We start from the raw sequence: 14922 nt of genomic DNA on the forward strand, positions 1-14922 counted from the left end.
AATGTTGATCGCATAGGGACCGCAGACGATTGAACGCCATGCCGCATCCGCGATCTCGCTGTGGGAGACGGTCGAAACGTACTCCACCGACTGTCGAAATTCGTTCGTCGCTGCGAAAATTAAATTCTCACGACGTCCGAAGACAATCCTGCTGGTGGTCGTTCCGAAAAGAAAGACGAGGTGAAGACCTCGCACGATCTCCTCCGTCAGAAAACCGTACATGACGGTGTCATCAGTAGGGGGCCAAAACTTGACTGTCGAAAATTCGTTTGTCGCAGAAAATTAAATTTTTACGACGCACGAAGACAATCTTATGTTCGGTCTAGTTCGAAAAGGGAAGCGTCGTCGGAACAACAACAACCCTAGTAGTATGAATTTTCTAACAAACTTAACTCGAATTTTCTGAGAGTTTATGCATTATTTTAAAAAAATGTTGATCGCATAGGGACCGCAGACGATTGAACGCCATGCCGCATCCGCGATCTCGCTGTGGGAGACGGTCGAAACGTACTCCACCGACTGTCGAAATTCGTTCGTCGCTGCGAAAATTAAATTCTCACGACGTCCAAAGACAATCCTGCTGGTGGTCGTTCCGAAAAGAAAGACGAGGTGAAAACCTCGCACGATCTCCTCCGTCAGAAAACCGTACATGACGGTGTCATCAGTAGGGGGCCAAAACTCGACTGTCGAAAATTCGTTTGTCGCAGAAAATTAAATTTTTACGACGCACGAAGACAATCTTATGTTCGGTCGAGTTCTATTTGCATCGCAACATTTTGCTATTATTATTATTATATATTATGGACGCCCAAGGATTGAGAAAATCGTTTTCCATCCGAGGTATTCGTCTAGTTCAACGTCACCAGTAGGGATTGGTAACGACTTGACCATCAATTTTGAACAAACTTGACTGTCGATAATTCGTTTGTCGCAGAAAATTAAATTTTTACGACGCACGAAGACAATCTTTCGTTTTGTTTCGTTTTATTTGGCATCAGCACAACATTTTGCCATTATTGTTATATATATTTATTATGGACGCCCAAGGATTGAGAAAATCGTTTTCCATCCGAGGTATTCGTCTAGTTCAACGTCACCAGTAGGGATTGGTAACGACTTGACCATCAATTTTGAACAAACTTGACTGTCGAAAATTCGTTTGTCGCAGAAAATTAAATTTTTACGACGCACGAAGACAACAATCTTTCGTTTTGTTTCGTTTTATTTGGCATCGCCACATTTTGCCATTATTGTTATATATATTTATTATGGACGCCCAAGGATTGAGAAAATCGTTTTCCATCCGAGGTATTCGTCTAGTTCAACATCATCAGTAGAGCCAACGACCTGAATATCAATTTTGAACAAACTTGACTGTCGAAAATTCGTTTGTCGCAGAAAATTAAATTTTTACGACGCACGAAGACAATCTTTCGTTTTGTTTCGTTTTATTTGGCATCAGCACAACATTTTGCCATTATTGTTATATATATTTATTATGGACGCCCAAGGATTGAGAAAATCGTTTTCCATCCGAGGTATTCGTCTAGTTCAACATCATCAGTAGAGCCAACGACCTGAATATCAATTTTGAACAAACTTGACTGTCGAAAATTCGTTTGTCGCAGAAAATTAAATTTTTACGACGCACGAAGACAATCTTTCGTTTTGTTTCGTTTTATTTGCATCGCAACATTTTGCTATTATTATTATATATTATGGACGCCCAAGGATTAAGAAAATCGTTTTCCATCCGAGGTATTCGTCTAGTTCAACGTCACCAGTAGGGATTGGTAACGACTTGACCATCAATTTTGAACAAACTTGACTGTCGAAAATTCGTTTGTCGCAGAAAATTAAATTTTTACGACGCACGAAGACAATCTTTCGTTTTGTTTCGTTTTATTTGGCATCGCCACATTTTGCCATTATTGTTATATATATTTATTATGGACGCCCAAGGATTGAGAAAATCGTTTTCCATCCGAGGTATTCGTCTAGTTCAACATCATCAGTAGAGCCAACGACCTGAATATCAATTTTGAACAAACTTGACTGTCGAAAATTCGTTTGTCGCAGAAAATTAAATTTTTACGACGCACGAAGACAATCTTTCGTTTTGTTTCGTTTTATTTGGCATCGCCACATTTTGCCATTATTGTTATATATATTTATTATGGACGCCCAAGGATTGAGAAAATCGTTTTCCATCCGAGGTATTCGTCTAGTTCAACATCATCAGTAGAGCCAACGACCTGAATATCAATTTTGAACAAACTTGACTGTCGAAAATTCGTTTGTCGCAGAAAATTAAATTTTTACGACGCACGAAGACAATCTTTCGTTTTGTTTCGTTTTATTTGGCATCGCCACATTTTGCCATTATTGTTATATATATTTATTATGGACGCCCAAGGATTGAGAAAATCGTTTTCCATCCGAGGTATTCGTCTAGTTCAACATCATCAGTAGAGCCAACGACCTGAATATCAATTTTGAACAAACTTGACTGTCGAAAATTCGTTTGTCGCAGAAAATTAAATTTTTACGACGCACGAAGACAATCTTTCGTTTTGTTTCGTTTTATTTGCATCGCAACATTTTGCTATTATTATTATATATTATGGACGCCCAAGGATTAAGAAAATCGTTTTCCATCCGAGGTATTCGTCTAGTTCAACATCACCAGTAGGGCTTGGTAACGACTTGACCATCAATTTTGAACAAACTTGACTGTCGAAAATTCGTTTGTCGCAGAAAATTAAATTTTTACGACGCACGAAGACAATCTTTCGTTTAAGTTCCTCTTTAATATATTATTCGTGATACATGTAAATACATATCGTATCATCATTTTATCTCGGCAGTTACGAACGGCCCGAATCGTACCAGTGACTATCGAATCTCGTCTGTGTCGCAGAAACTTAACGATAGGGAGACGAATCCTAAGTGTGGTCGTATTCGGATAGAAAGTGGAGAGAGCCGCAACATCACTCCCGCACGATCTCCGTCCAAAAGATGTAGAAGAAGTTAGGAAAGTTTTGAACGCATAGGGACCGCAGACGGGTTAACGCCATGCCGCATCCGCGTTCTCGCTGTGGGAGACGGTCGAACCATTACCACTGACCATCGAGATTCGCCCGTGTAGCGCCGTGCGAAGACAATCTTGAGTGTGGTGGTATTCGAAAAGAATGACGAGGTGAAGACCTCGAACAATCTAGCCGTCAGAAAGCCGTACATGACGGTATCTGTAGGACGGCCGAAACGTACCACACAAGTTCGATGGACGCCGTCGGAAAATTAAATTCTTAAAACGTCCCTAGATAAACTTAGTATCAGCGTGGTAGTATCCGGAAAGAAACAACGAACGGGCCGCCGTGCCATCGGAACAACAACAACAACGACCCTCGCAAATTCTCCGTCCACAACGAGAGGTAAATCGTCAGCGCTAGTTCAATAATGTCGGATCATGAGATGAGACAGTCCGAAAATCACGGTACGTACGGTGCGAACACCTAAACCGCCCGAAACATCGAGTCGCCACATCGACCAACGCGCCACACAACTACCTCTCATATATACGGATTCGGTCACGCTAGCGGCATGACGATACGGATCGAAAGCGGACAGCCGAAAGCCGGACCCCGACGCGGCGCTGCCCGGCTATGCTGTATTCAGGTACTTTCGAGTGCAAAATCGAAACGTCCCCATCGCCTTTACTCCGGCCCTGAAAATAATTTTTCGATTTTTTCAACGGGGATCTGCCGCGTTTTTCGTTCCGCCGCTGTCCGTGATGAAATTTTTTTTTTTTTCGAAAAAATTTTTTCAACACAAAAGTGAACGCTGCACTTCTGGATCGGACTTAGAAATAATTTCGACATTTTTCGTTGACGCTGCACTTCCGGAACCGAATGAACGCTGCACTTCTGGAATCGAACGAACGCTGCACTTCCGGACCCGAATGAACGCTGCACTTCTGGATCGGACTTTGAAATAATTTCGACATTTTTCGTTGACGCTGCACTTCCGGAACCGAATGAACGCTGCACTTCTGGAATCGAACGAACGCTGCACTACCGGACCCGAATGAACGCTGCACTTCTGGATCGGACTTTGAAATAATTTCGACATTTTTCGTTGACGCTGCACTTCCGGAACCGAATGAACGCTGCACTTCTGGAATCGAACGAACGCTGCACTTCCGGACCCGAATGAACGCTGCACTTCTGGATCGGACTTTGAAATAATTTCGACATTTTTCGTTGACGCTGCACTTCCGGAACCGAATGAACGCTGCACTTCTGGAATCGAACGAACGCTGCACTTCCGGACCCGAATGAACGCTGCACTTCTGGATCGGACTTTGAAATAATTTCGACATTTTTCGTTGACGCTGCACTTCCGGAATCGAATGAACGCTGCACTTCTGGAATTGAACGAACGCTGCACTACTGGAATCGAACGAACGCTGCACTTCCGGACCCGAACGAACGCTGCACTTCTGGAATCGAACGAACGCTGTACTTCCGGACCTGAACGAACGCTGCACTTCTGGATGGGACTTTGAAATAATTTCTACATTTTTCGTGGACGCCGCACCACCGGACCCGAACGAAGGCTGCACTTCTGGAATCGGACGAACGCTGCACTTCCGGACCCGAACGAAGGCTGCACTTCTGGAATCGGACGAACGCTGCACTTCCGGACCTGAATGAACGCTGCACTTCTGGAATTGAACGAACGCTGCACTTCTGGAATCGAACGAACGCTGCACTTCCGGACCTGAATGAACGCTGCACTTCTGGAATTGAACGAACGCTGCACTTCTGGAATCGAATGAACGCTGCACTTCCGGACTGAATGAACGCTGCACTTCTGGAATTGAACGAACGCTGTACTTCTGGAATCGAACGAACGCTGCACTTCCGGACCTGAATGAACGCTGCACTTCTGGAATTGAACGAACGCTGCACTTCTGGAATCGAACGAACGCTGCACTTCCGGACCTGAATGAACGCTGCACTTCTGGAATTGAACGAACGCTGCACTTCTGGAATCGAATGAACGCTGCACTTCTGGATGGGACTTGGAAATAATTTCTACATTTTTCGTGGACGCCGCACCACCGGACCCGAACGAACGCTGCACTTCTGGAATCGACCGAACGCTGCACTTCCGGACCTGAATGAACGCTGCACTTCTGGAATTGAACGAACGCTGCACTTCTGGAATCGACCGAACGCTGCACTTCCGGACCTGAATGAACGCTGCACTTCTGGAATTGAACGAACGCTGCACTTCTGGAATCGAACGAACGCTGCACTTCCGGACCTGAATGAACGCTGCACTTCTGGAATTGAACGAACGCTGCACTTCTGGAATCGAATGAACGCTGCACTTCTGGATGGGACTTTGAAATAATTTCTACATTTTTCGTGGACGTCGCACCACCGGACCCGAACGAACGCTGCACTTCTGGAATCGACCGAACGCTGCACTTCCGGACCTGAATGAACGCTGCACTTCTGGAATTGAACGAACGCTGCACTTCAGGAATCGACCGAACGCTGCACTTCCGGACCTGAATGAACGCTGCACTTCTGGAATTGAACGAACGCTGCACTTCTGGAATCGAACGAACGCTGCACTTCCGGACCTGAATGAACGCTGCACTTCTGGAATCGAACGAACGCTGTACTTCCGGACCTAAACGAACGCTGCACTTCTGGATGGGACTTGAAATAATTTCTACACTTTTCGAGGACGCCGCACCACCGGACCCGAACGAACGCTGCACTTCTGGAATCGACCGAACGCTGCACTTCCGGACCTGAATGAACGCTGCACTTCTGGAATTGAACGAACGCTGCACTTCTGGAATCGAACGAACGCTGCACTTCCGGACCTGAATGAACGCTGCACTTCTGGAATTGAACGAACGCTGCACTTCTGGAATCGAATGAACGCTGCACTTCTGGATGGGACTTGGAAATAATTTCTACATTTTTCGTGGACGCCGCACCACCGGACCCGAACGAACGCTGCACTTCTGGAATCGAACGAACGCTGCACTTCCGGACACGAACGAACGCTGCACTTCTGGAATCGAACGAACGCTGCACTTCTGGATGGGACTTTGAAATAATTTCTAAATTTTTCGTGAACGCCGCACCACCGGACCCGAACGAACGCTGCACTTCTGGATGGGACTTTGAAATAATTTCGACATTTTTCGTTGATGCCGCACTACCGAACAAGAACGAACGCTGCACTTCTGGATCGGACTTGGAAATAATTTCTACATTTTTTGTTGACGCTGCACTTCCGGACCTGAATGAACGCTGCACTTCTGGATCGAAATGATGTTGCGATTATATCGTCTCGACAGTCCGATGCGTATCTACGGATCGACATACGATCCGGACCTCTTACTTTGGCTTGAAGTTAGTCAGTCTGTTTCATATTTTGTTTTACTTCGTGAAATCGTACTCGACGGTCTCTCGTCCGAAACACTTCGAGATCCGTAAAAGAAGATATTCAACGATGTTTCTAGTTTATCAAAAGTGAGGGAAATTCCTCAGAACTTTTTCTTGTCAAATCTCGTCCCCTTTAATGTTCTATTTCAGTCGGGCGATCAAATCTGTCCGCGACCGCCTTCGAGTGGTTCCCACCCACCGGCACGTCTATGATCGTAAACGACTGTCCTCGCAGCACGGTACCCCGTTCCGATGGAACCGGTAATACACATTACGAGTATATCTGCTTGCATACCATCTTGCGAAACTAATTCTGGTAATCGATCATTTTCGGTTTGTTCGTGTTTCGTAGTCTCATATCTGACTATATAAAATTCGTAAATTGGAATGTTCGAATATTCTATTTTTTTATTCGAACAATCCGATCTGGTATTTTTACAATTCGAATAGGTATTAGAACATTGCCGAATTATTGTTGAGTATTGCGTTTCGCGTGGGTTATTCGGCAGTTTGCTTGTTCGAAATTAGCACAGTAACGGGCATTTATTTTTGTTTTTTTCTTTTTGGGATTGGAGAGTAGGTATTCATATTATTGGAATGCCTCCAATTTTTTTTTTTGACTGAAATAATTTCGACATGGACGCTGCACTTCTGGACCCGAATGAACGCTGCACTTCTGGATGGGACTTTGCAATAATTTCGACGTGGACGCTGCACTTCCGGACCCGAATGAACGCTGTACTTCTGGATCGGACTTTGAAATAATTTCGACATGGACGCTGCACTTCCGGACCCGAATGAACGCTGCACTTCTGGATGGGACTTTGAAATAATTTCGACATGGACGCTGCACTTCCGGACCCGAATGAACGCTGCACTTCTGGATGGGACTTTGAAATAATTTCGACGTGGACGCTGCACTTCCGGACCCGAATGAACGCTGCACTTCTGGATGGGACTTTGAAATAATTTCGACATGGACGCTGCACTTCTGGACCCGAATGAACGCTGCACTTCTGGATGGGACTTTGCAATATTTTCGACGTGGACGCTGCACTTCCGGACCCGAATGAACGCTGCACTTCTGGATGGGACTTTGAAATAATTTCGACATGGACGCTGCACTTCTGGACCCGAATGAACGCTGCACTTCTGGATGGGACTTTGCAATATTTTCGACGTGGACGCTGCACTTCCGGACCCGAATGATATTACGATTGTTTCGTCTCGACAGTCCGGTGCGTCTCTACGGATCGACATACGACCCGAACCTCTTACTTTGACCGGAAGTTACATATTTTGTTTTACTTCGTGAAATCGTACTCGAGGGTCTCTCGTCCGAAACACTTCGACATCCGTAAAAGAAGATATTCAACGATGTTTCTATTTTGTCAAAAGTGACGGAAATTCCTCCAAACTTTTTCTTGTCAAATCTCGTTCCCGTTAATGTTCTAATTTATTCGGACGATCGATTCTGACCGCCACCGCTTTCGAGTTGTCCCCACCGACCGGCACGTCTATGATCGTAAACGACTGTTTTCGGAGCACTGTACGCCGTTCCGATGCAACCGGTATTACACGTAATGGGACCGTCGTGTATGTCTGGTTGCATACCGTCGTTGGAAACATTTTCTGGGTCCCTCTTTGTAACTTTCCCGGCGCATCCACCATTTGTCGATTAGTTTCGAAGGAGCATTTTTGATCAACTTTTCGGAAGTGCAGCGTTCGGAGGAGCCCTTTTGAACAAACATCTCCGGAAGTGCAGCGTTCGAAGTGTCATTTTTGACAAATTTTCCGGAAGTGCAGCGTTCGAAGACTCATTTTTGACCAACTTTCCGGAAGTGCAGCGTTCGAAGACTCATTTTTGACCAACTTTCCGGAAGTGCAGCGTTTTGAGGAGCACTTTTGACCACACATCCCGAAGAACAGTGTTCGTGTGGACATTTTTTTCACAAAAAAAAATTCATGAGGTCATTTGAACGTCAACATTCTTGATGGAAGAAGAGACGATTTGTATGGGCTAGTAATATATAAGTAATATATAAGTAATATATAAGTAATATATATAAGTCCGATCCGGAAGTGCAGCGTTCAAAAAAATTTTTGTAAAATATCTTTTATCCTCTTCTATTCCCCTTTTTCCTTTTTATATACTTTATATTAAATTCCTTTATATATATATATTTATCTATCTATCTCTCTATCTCTTTTTATATTAATACTCATTTTTTTATTCTGTAAATTTTATTATCTCCTTGAAAAACTCTTCTTCTCCTTTTTCCTCCTCCTCCTCCTCCTGGTCCTTGGCCCCTCCTCTCTCTCTCTGGTCCTCTCCATCCTCTGGTCCTCTCCTCCATCCTCTGGTCCTCTCCATCCTCTGGTCCTCTCCTCCATCCTCTGGTCCCCTCCATCCTCTGGTCCTCTCCATCCTCTGGTCGGCGGTCGGTCGGGTCGGTCGGGTCGGTCGGGTCGGTCGGGTCGGTCGGGTCGGTCGGTCACCATGTTTATTTTTATCGTTCGACTATTGCAGAACACTGCAATCTGTCTGTCTGTTGACACACCAAGCTCTCTTTCACATTCATTTCGTTCCGGGCCGTTTCCAAAGTAATATTAGACGTGCCCTTAAGAACGATGAATTCATTTCGACACCTCTGCTAATTTTGTTTCTTAAGAGACGTGCTGCTCTCCATAAGTGCATCGAGTAGTGCAAAACACCGCCTGACCACTTTCGACAATCCCAGCTCGCTTTGCCATTCAATTATTAATTTCGTTCGGTTACGGGCCGTTTCCAAAGTAATATTAGACGTGCCCTTAAGAACGATGAATTCATTTCGACACCTCTGCTGCTAATTTTGTTTCTTAAGAGACGTGCTGCTCTCCATAAGTGCATCGAGTAGTGCAAAACACCGCCTGACCACTTTCGACAATCCCAGCTCTCTTTGCCATTCAATTATTAATTTCGTTCGGTTACGGGCCGTTTCCAAAATAATATTAGACGTGCCCTTACGAACGATGAATTCATTTCGACACCTCTGCTAATTTTGTTTCTTAAGAGACGTGCTCCTCTCCATAAGTGCATCGAGTAGTGCAAAACACCGCCTGACCACTTTCGACAATCCCAGCTCTCTTTGCCATTCAATTATTAATTTCGTTCGGTTACGGGCCGTTTCCAAAATAATATTAGACGTGCCCTTACGAACGATGAATTCATTTCGACACCTCTGCTAATTTTGTTTCTTAAGAGACGTGCTGCTCTCCATAAGTGCATCGAGTAGTGCAAAACACCGCCTGACCACTTTCGACAATCCCAGCTCGCTTTGCCATTCAATTATTAATTTCGTTCGGTTACGGGCCGTTTCCAAAATAATATTAGACGTGCCCTTACGAACGATGAATTCATTTCGACACCTCTGCTAATTTTGTTTCTTAAGAGACGTGCTGCTCTCCATAAGTGCATCGAGTAGTGCAAAACACCGCCTGACCACTTTCGACAATCCCAGCTCGCTTTGCCATTCAATTATTAATTTCGTTCGGTTACGGGCCGTTTCCAAAATAATATTAGACGTGCCCTTACGAACGATGAATTCATTTCGACACCTCTGCTGCTAATTTTGTTTCTTAAGAGACGTGCTGCTCTCCATAAGTGCATCGAGTAGTGCAAAACACCGCCTGACCACTTTCGACAATCCCAGCTCTCTTTGCCATTCAATTATTAATTTCGTTCGGTTACGGGCCGTTTCCAAAATAATATTAGACGTGCCCTTACGAACGATGAATTGATTTCGACACCTCTGCTAATTTTGTTTCTTAAGAGACGTGCTGCTCTCCATAAGTGCATCGAGTAGTGCAAAACACCGCCTGACCACTTTCGACAATCCCAGCTCGCTTTGCCATTCAATTATTAATTTCGTTCGGTTACGGGCCGTTTCCAAAATAATATTAGACGTGCCCTTACGAACGATGCATTATTTTATCACCTCTGTTTTTCTCTTATTTAATTTGCCTTATTTGATCCTTCATTATGTTCAGATCCATTTGTCTTTCTAATCCTTTTTAATTTCTCACTATGCGAATACAATCCCCCTTGTATATACGGATTTGGTCACGCTAGAGGCATGACGATACGGATCGAAAGCGGACAGCCGAAAGCCGGACCCCGACGCGGCGCTGCCCGGCTATGCTGTATTCAGGTACTTTCGAGTGCGAAATCGAAACGTCCCCATCGCCTTTACTCCGGCGGTGAAAATAATTTTCCGATTTTTTCAACGGGGATCTGCCGCCATTTTCGTTCCGCTGCTGTCCGTGATGAAAAAAAATTTTTTTTCAAATTTTTGAATTTCCAACGCTGCACTTCCGGATTTTACTTTGATGAAAAAAAAAATTTTGATGCTGTACTTCCGGATTTTTTACGATAAATCGGTAACGTTTTTGTTTCAAAATATCCGGAACTGCAGCCTTCGAATATTTCCTTTTCGGAAAAATCCAGAAGTACAGCCTTCGGAAGTGTTTTGGTGCAGATTTTTTTTTTTAAATTTTTACTTCATCTTTCAGTTCACATGTGGAACCTGAAAAATCGAAAAGCCGGAAGTGCAGCGTTCGAATGGTTTTTTTTTAAGAAAAATCTAGCTGACTGATTATTGAAACAAAGCATTGGGATGGCCCAGGAGGATGTTGAAGCTATTCGATGTTTGTCCGGTAGCTCTGAATAACGACGTGAAGAAATTCAAGCAAGCGCGGGTAAACGGCGGGAGTAGCCGTGACTCTCTTATTAGCACGGATAAACGTGGGACCTGAAATATCGAAAAGCCGGAAGTGCAGCGTTCAGATGTTTTTTTTTTTGACGAAAAATCTAGCTGTCTATCTGATTATTGCAACAAGGCATTGGGATGGCCCAAGAGCTCTGAATAACGACGTGAAGAAATTCAAGCAAGCGCGGGTAAACGGCGGGAGTAGCCGTGACTCTCTTATTAGCACCGGCGGGAGTAGCCGTGACTCTCTTATTAGCACGGGTAAACGTGGGACCTGAAATATCGAAAAGCCGGAAGTGCAGCGTTCAAATGTTTTTTTTTTGACGAAAAATCTAGCTGTCTATTCGATTATTGGGCTTGAATGAATTTTTCCGGAAGTACAGCATCCCATTTTATTTCCAAATTTTCGGATTTATTTCCGTTTTGCCGTCGATGTGCAGACTAGAAAAATCGCAAATCCGGAAGTGCAGCGTTCGAGGATATAGAAAAAAAATCCACGCGGCAATGAGAATAAAAAAAATTAAAAAAAAAAATTAAAAATCGCCCACCACCGATGAGATGTTGTTTCGACATACTAATACAACATGCTATTGCAAATTTGTGTATCTGATTGTCGCATCCCTCGAGGGGGTCCGTGTTTCATACCTCTCAGCACAGGAGGGACTGCTGCTTGACGGTAATTAAGTTTGCAAAATATGATTTTGCTGGTTCCAATTGGTCCGTGTTTCTTTGACTTTTCATCAAACGTTTGAGTTTGATTAGTCGTCTTGGGCTGTTTGCAAAATTTTTGACTTTGCCATTAAAGCACTGTCAGGGCTCCCTCTTTTGTGGTTTTTGCTTATGGTATTTATGTATAAAACGATACAACGTAGTAACCTATTTCTGTATGTTTGCTTGCTTTAAGCTTTGCTTTTGGTGTGTATGTATAATTAACACGTCGTAGTAACCTTTTTTCGTTTGTTTGCTTGACTTGTTTTAAGCCTTGTTTTTGGTGTGCACGTATAATACACGTCGTTGTAACCATTTTTGTTCTCTGCTTTGCTTTGCTTTCGGTATGGATGTATTAATGAATACTTCGTAGTAACCATTTTCAGTTTGTCTGCACGTTATGCTTTTGGTACGTATGTCGATACAATACTTCGTAGTAACCATTTTCTGTTCGTTCATTTTTCTATTAGTTTATATTGACCACTCCTTTTCCCTTCCGTGGCAAGTTATGATAATAACTGTAGGGGAAAGAGTTAAGAATATTTATTAAGAAAATCGAGTACGTCTAGCCTACAAGACACTATCCCAAGTTTTAGTACTTTATTCATCATACATTGTGTATTATGATATTATCGTCATGTATTTGAGCATCCCATCGAATGGGTGTTCGGAGGCGCTCGATCAATCACTCGTTTCCCTTCCGTGGCAAGTTATGATAATAACTGTAGGGGAAAGAGTTAAGAATATTTATTAAGAAAAGCGGGTACGTCTAGCCTACAAGACGATCCCAAATTTTAGTACTTTATTCATCATACATTGTATTATTATATTATCGTCATTTATTTGAGCATCCCAACGAAGTGGGTGTTCGGAGGCGCTCGATCACTCGTAGTGGTGGATAAAATTAACCACCGACCAAACTAGACTGTCGAAAATTCGTTTGTCGCAGAAAATTAAATTTTTACGACGCACAAAGACAACAATCTTAGATTCGGTTGCGTTCGAAAAGGGAAGCGTCGTCGTAACAACAACAACCCTAGAGTGAATTCAAATAAACTTAACTCAATCAAGTTTTAGTACTTTATTCATCATACATTGTATTATTATATTATCGTCAATTATTTGAGCATCCCAACGAAGTGGGTGTTCGGAGGCGCTCGATCACTCGTAGTGGTGGATAAAATTAACCACCGACCAAACTAGACTGCCGAAAATTCGTTTGTCGCAGAAAATTAAATTTTTACGACGCACGAAGACACAATCTTAGGTTCGGTTGCGTTCGAAAAGGGAAGCGTCGTCGGAACAACAACAACCCTAGAGTGAATTCAAATAAACTTAACTCAATCAAGTTTTAGTACTTTATTCATCATATTAACGTCATGTATTTGAGCATCCCATGGAAATGGGGGTTCGGAGGCGCTCGATCATTCGTTTCCCCTTCCGTGGTAAGTTATGATAATAACTGTAGGGAAAAGAGTTAAGAATATTTATTAAGAAAAGCGGGTATCGTCTAGCCTACAAGACGATCCCAAATTTTAGTACTTTATTCATCATGCATTGTATTATCATATTTATCGTTATTTATTTGAGCATCCCATCAAAGTGGGTGTTCGGAGGCGCTCGATCACTCGTAGTGGTGGATAAAATTAACCACCGACCAAACTAGACTGTCGAAAATTCGTTTGTCGCAGAAAATTCAATTTTTACGACGCACGAAGACAACAATCTTGGGTTCGGTTGCGTTCGAAAAGGGAAGCGTCGTCGTCGTAACAACAACAACAACAACCCTAGAGTGAATTTATTCATCATACATCGTTTCCCCTTCCGTGGTAAGTTATGATTACTAACTGTAGAGGAAAGATTTAAAAATATTTCTTAAGAAAAGCGGGTATATCGTCTAGCCTACAAGACGATCCCAAATTTTAGTACTTTATTCATCATAAATTGTATTATCATATTTATCGTTATTTATTTGAGCATCCCATCGAAGTGGGTGTTCGGAGGCGCTCGATCACTCGTAGTGGTGGATAAAATTAACCACCGACCAAACTAGACTGTCGAAAATTCGTTTGTCGCAGAAAATTAAATTTTTACGACGCACAAAGACAACAATCTTAGGTTCGGTTGCGTTCGAAAAGGGAAGCGTCGTCGTCGTAACAACAACAACAACAACCCTAGAGTGAATTTATTCATCATACATCGTTTCCCCTTCCGTGGTAAGTTATGATTACTAACTGTAGAGGAAAGAGTTAAAAATATTTCTTAAGAAAAGCGGGTATATCGTCTAGCCTACAAGACGATCCCAAGTTTTAGTACTTTATTCATCATAAATTGTATCATCATATTTATCGTTATTTATTTGAGCATCCCATCGAAGTGGGTGTTCGGAGGCGCTCGATCACTCGTAGTGGTGGATAAAATTAACCACCGACCAAACTAGACTGTCGAAAATTCGTTTGTCGCAGAAAATTAAATTTTTACGACGCACGAAGACAACAATCTTAGGTTCGGTTGCGTTCGAAAAGGGAAGCGTCGTCGTCGTAACAACAACAACAACCCTAGAGTGAATTTATTCATCATACATCGTTTCCCCTTCCGTGGTAAGTTATGATTACTAACTGTAGAGGAAAGATTTAAAAATATTTCTTAAGAAAAGCGGGTTATCGTCTAGCCTACAAGACGATCCCAAATTTTAGTACTTTATTCATCATAAATTGTATTATCATATTTATCGTTATTTACTTGAGCATCCCATCGAAGTGGGTGTTCGGAGGCGCTCGATCACTCGTAGTGGTGGATAAAATTAACCACCGACCAAACTAGACTGTCGAAAATTCGTTTGTCGCAGAAAATTAAATTTTTACGACGCACGAAGACAACAATCTTAGGTTCGGTTGCGTTCGAAAAGGAAGCGTCGTCGTCGTAACAACAACAACAACAACCCTAGAGTGAATTTATTCATCATACATCGTTTCCCCTTCCGTGGTAAG

General features: G+C 43.0%; 2 long non-coding RNA genes across 2 annotated transcripts; one reads left to right on the forward strand and one right to left on the reverse strand.

Annotated features, from left to right (window-relative positions):
• Positions 1–1420: 1420 nt before the first annotated feature.
• Positions 1421–2496, forward strand: LOC138140507 (uncharacterized). Its single transcript, XR_011162525.1, has 2 exons — positions 1421–1538; positions 1759–2496. It is a non-coding gene; the product is annotated as an uncharacterized lncRNA (long non-coding RNA).
• A 6116-nt stretch (positions 2497–8612) lies between these two features.
• On the reverse strand, positions 8613–11421 carry LOC138140506 (uncharacterized). Its single transcript, XR_011162524.1, has 2 exons — positions 9315–11421; positions 8613–9125 (listed from the first exon to the last, which is right to left on the reverse strand). It is a non-coding gene; the product is annotated as an uncharacterized lncRNA (long non-coding RNA).
• Between the last annotated feature and the right edge of the window lie 3501 nt (positions 11422–14922).

This window comes from Tenebrio molitor, chromosome Y (assembly GCF_963966145.1).
Source record: "Tenebrio molitor chromosome Y, icTenMoli1.1, whole genome shotgun sequence".
Lineage (NCBI taxonomy): Eukaryota > Metazoa > Arthropoda > Insecta > Coleoptera > Tenebrionidae > Tenebrio > Tenebrio molitor.